At 42.2% G+C, this 4478-nt stretch overlaps 1 pseudogene; it reads left to right on the top strand.

Moving 5' to 3' along the window:
* Window positions 1-640: 640 nt before the first annotated feature.
* On the top strand, window positions 641-1499 carry LOC102519753 (annotated as a pseudogene).
* Window positions 1500-4478: the final 2979 nt, after the last annotated feature.

Here is a 4478-nt window from a genome sequence, read left to right on the forward strand (position 1 = left end):
AGACACTAGAGGAATCTGAAGTCAATGGCACCTATAGCTATATCAAACATTAAACACAGACCAACTTCTAGCCAGATTAACACAGAACCTCACACTAAGGGCCTGTTTACCTCAATTCCTAGTACCTCATGCCTGACCTTAAACAAACAAACAAAACAAAATCACAAGGCAAGCTAAAAGCCAAGAGAAGGAAGATTCTCCAGGCTGGACCAGTACAAATTTTTTATATATAGCATAAACTGTCTCCTTAAAAACTAGATTAATCTACTCGACTTGAGGTAATTTTTTCTTCATTGGGCATAAGGTTTAGTTACTTGCTTGAATTATAAATTGTATCAAACTTGTGAAGATTGTAATACTGAATTTAATCAACACATTTTTCTGCTAACATGCTGAATAATATTCTTTACCTCAGATTTCCGCTCAAAAGTCACCTCCTCAGTGAGTCCTTACATCACTTAAAAGAGCAGCACTCCTCCACACTCCTGGACCACTCTCCCTGTTTCGTTTTCTTCCTAGGGCCAATCTTTATCTGTCGCATTATAAATCTTACTCGATTGTTTATTGTTTGCCTCCCCGCACTAGAATGTAAGCTTCATGACAGCCGGCTGATTTGTTCATTACCCCTCGCAAAGTGCCCATGACAGGTGAGTATTTGGTAAATATACGTTAACTATATGAATAAATATACTCCATCAACATTTATTTATAGTTTAATAAATATATCGGATTATACGAGGGTAGCTTACATTGAATTCTTACCGTGTACTAAGAACTGTGTTTCGGCCAGTCTGCGTCCGCGTCCGCATCCCGGCAGGCGCCGCGCGGGGTCAGCGCCGGGTCAGCGCGGCGTCAGTGCGGGGTCAGCGCCGGGTCAGCGCTGCGTCAGCGCGTCAGGCGACCAGTGTCTCCTATGGCCCCGGCGCTTCCAGCTTCTCTTTCGTCCGGATGTAAACGCTGCTGTCCGGAGGAGTACAGCATCCTGATGCTGGGTCTGCACAATGCCCAGAATCCGAGCTTCTTGGAGCAGTCAAAAACCTGGTTTAACAAGAACTACAAAGGGGATGAATCGATCCAAAGCCACCGCCACCGCAGTCTAAACCTCGCCTCTATGGACTTGGGAAGGGCTTGCCTCGTGTTCTGGGACTAAGCGGGTCAGGAGGAGCTTCAGGCTTTGTGGGGCAAGGACTACACAGGGTGCCACGGCATCGTCTTACCTCATTGACTCCACGCACGAGGAGAACGGCTGTGCGCGGACAAGGAGAGGCTGTGCGCGTCCAAGCGAGCGTTCCAGAAGATGGTCACGACCAAGGCGCCGGACGGTGTCCCCATCCTGTTGCTGACCAACAAAGAGGACGTGGAGACGTGCCTCTCGTTCCCAACATCAAGGCTGCGTTCACTGACTGCACCTCCAGGATTGGCAGGTGCGCAGGCGCGACTGCCTGACCCTGATCTACTGTGCCCTCACCTCACGGCAAGAAGGTGCGCGACTGCATTGAGTGGATGGTGAAGTGCGTGGTGCCAAACTTGCACCTGCCGCCAGCAGCAGGACATCACATGGGTGCAGAGAGCACCCGCTGGTGCACACCAATCGTCCCTGAGGACCTGGGGACATCCTGCTGGCTCCGTGCCACGCATCCTGGACCGTGGGTTTGCTTTGCCTTTTGGTTTTTTAGTTTGCTTTGTTTTTTCAAGAAAGAAAGAAGGAAAAGCAAAGAAAAACAAAACAAAACGAAAAAAGCTGCGTTGAACAGCTGTAAGTTTTACATGGATTACCTTATTTAAGCTTCACAACAACTCTCTCGTAGGTACTATTATCTTACCCCTTTTGCAAGTGACAAAGCTAAAGAACAAAGAGATTAAGTAAATTATCAATATCCCGCAGAGATAAACTTTTTTTGATCTCTTAGAATTCTGGCTAAGTTATCAACTTATAAATCATCAGTGATAGGAATTCACTCAGCCTAAGGAAAAGCCAATATACACATCTCTGAGGGACGTTTTTTAAGATATGTCAAAACAATCCTACCATCATCAGACCATCACTCATGTCTAAAGTATATAGGGCAGAAGTCTACAAGTTTGGAAAAGGTTTCTTGGAAGTAAAATCGTTGTCTTTTCAGATAGTCATTACTAGGTTGAAGAAAAGGTCTGTGGCTTTTCCCATCCTCCTTTCTCTGTTTCACATCCCCCTTCCCCTCAAGAGCTATGCTGCCTAAGCGAAGAGTCCAGAGATGATCATCTAACTCCCATACTTGCTGGGCTTCAGAAACTCATAGATCCTCCGGGGCTCACTGCACAAGGTGGGGTGCAGTGAGAGAATTCTCAGTAGCTTCACCTGTGTTTTCTGGAGTTTGGGAGCATGCATGGACAGAGAATCAGATATCTGCCGCTTACCTGGATAACGCTGAAGTTAGGTGGATAACGCTGAAGATAAATGAAGCAGCCCCGTATTGCAGGGCCTGAAGACAGGCCACAACTCCCAACAGTTTGCCATGACAGAGCCAGGGTGAATCTCTGTTGAAGGTCCCTATTTATGAAGGTGTACTGCAGGCACAGTGGAAGCGCAAAATTGAAATACTATGGAATAAACCCACCAAGTGTAGGATCTGATTGGGCATGACCAGATGTCAGCCAGAGAGAGGACATCATCGATATGATTAAACAATACAGCCCAGAGTCCCCACAAATACTCCAACGAATGAAATGCAGCACAAGCTGGCATTTGGATGTTTGTCCCAGAGCAGGCAATGACAACCTATCAACAGTAGCTGGACCAAGAAATAAAAAGTAAGTAAAATATTTACGCTTTGGTTTTAATCTCATCTTTCCTTCACTGTGCTGCTTCAGATTTCTTTTATGTCAGGTGAGAGGGGGTAGGAATAAATAGGCTCTCCGCTAATTCAAGACCATAAGCCCCAGGTCAGCATGAGTTAGGATCCGGAAGGGAGTTGCTTTTTAAAACTAGATTAAGATGTAAATCATGTTGTAATTTGTAACACCTAAACTTATTTTAATTGAACATTCTCAGGAAGCTGTGAGATCTCTCTGCTTAGATGTCATCAAGGGATATAGAAGGCTAGATCAAACCAAACAGGTTGAAAGCAGTAGTAAACAAAAATTAAACTGTCCTGCTTATACCCTGCCAAGATTGGATTATTCCATAAGCAAGTTACAATGATAGTGCTTATGTTTTATATAGCCTTAATATATTTGAAAATAAATAAAAAAGGATCTAAAATAATCCTCATGATCTCTCAAAACAGTGAAGTATGGCAAAATCTGGGCTAAGAATCCATTTCCTATATTGGTACCAAGGGACTAGATTTGTAGTGTCAGTCCTGACATAAATGAGTTATTTTTGACACAGATTCCACAATTAATCTCAACCAGTTTGCATCTGCTCCAACAGCCATATGTAGAATCTGAAATACGCAGTAAAGATGAATGCAACACAATAGAGCAGATACAGTGGCGAATCTAATCTGCTAAGAGACTGTAAGATTATCAAGATTATATATGAAGGGATAGAAAATCACCTACTTGGAGGACAAAATAATGACCACAATCATTGATTGAGTGATGCCAGTCGATGTACAAAATACTTAACTTATTTAATCCTATCAACACATGAGGTAGGTTCATTATCACTCCCATGTATTTAAATATGAGGAAACTGAGGCATAGAGAGATTTAAAAACTTGTTTATCATCCAGCTAGTAGGTGGCAGACTGGACTTCAAACCAAGCGTTTTGGATGCAGTCTGTGCTTCCTCTAATTTATGTAAAAGAGTTGTCTCAAGTGGCAAAATGGAACTAGTAAAAATTCTTTAAAAGTGGTTATGAAATTATAAGAGAGTTCCCCTGTGTTTCTTTAAGAACCCAGAGCTTCTAATGTCAGAGACATCAGTTTTGAAACATCTCTGCCCAAAGTTGATTATAGCATTATTATAAAATTCTCAGTGCTTGTCTTTTTGGGTCTTCAAACCCAGTATGGTGGGCAGGGATTTCTTTAAAGTCAAATTTAGCTCGAGGGGAAATATTAATCATTAAAGTTAGACTGGTCCCAAAGGCTTAGTGTTCTGTTCTTTTATCTTTCCATTTACTTCTCGTAATACAAATATTACAAGATTACATATTTCTGCATATTTTCTTTTTTTAAAGCCTAAATATATATTGGTTTCATACTTTTGATTATTATTTTAGTAACATTTCAGTTGAAATAAATATGTGAAGGGCTCAAAACTAATGCATTCATTCTCTTAGCTACTAGGAGTATTGCTGCCAGTGGCTCCCAATAGAGCTCGTCCCTAGAAATTACCCTTGGTTGAAAGAAGTAGCCTCAGTCAATATTAAAACACTTCCCTGAGGGCTGCTTGAATTTATTGAGTAGTCAAAGTTGAGGTACAAAGTTCTTGATCCTTTTGACTCAATTGAGAAAATTCTGAAGAGCTATCCCAGTTTTAGAAACTTCCATAG

Source organism: Camelus ferus, chromosome 8 (assembly GCF_009834535.1).
Source record: "Camelus ferus isolate YT-003-E chromosome 8, BCGSAC_Cfer_1.0, whole genome shotgun sequence".
Classification (NCBI taxonomy): Eukaryota; Metazoa; Chordata; class Mammalia; order Artiodactyla; family Camelidae; genus Camelus; species Camelus ferus.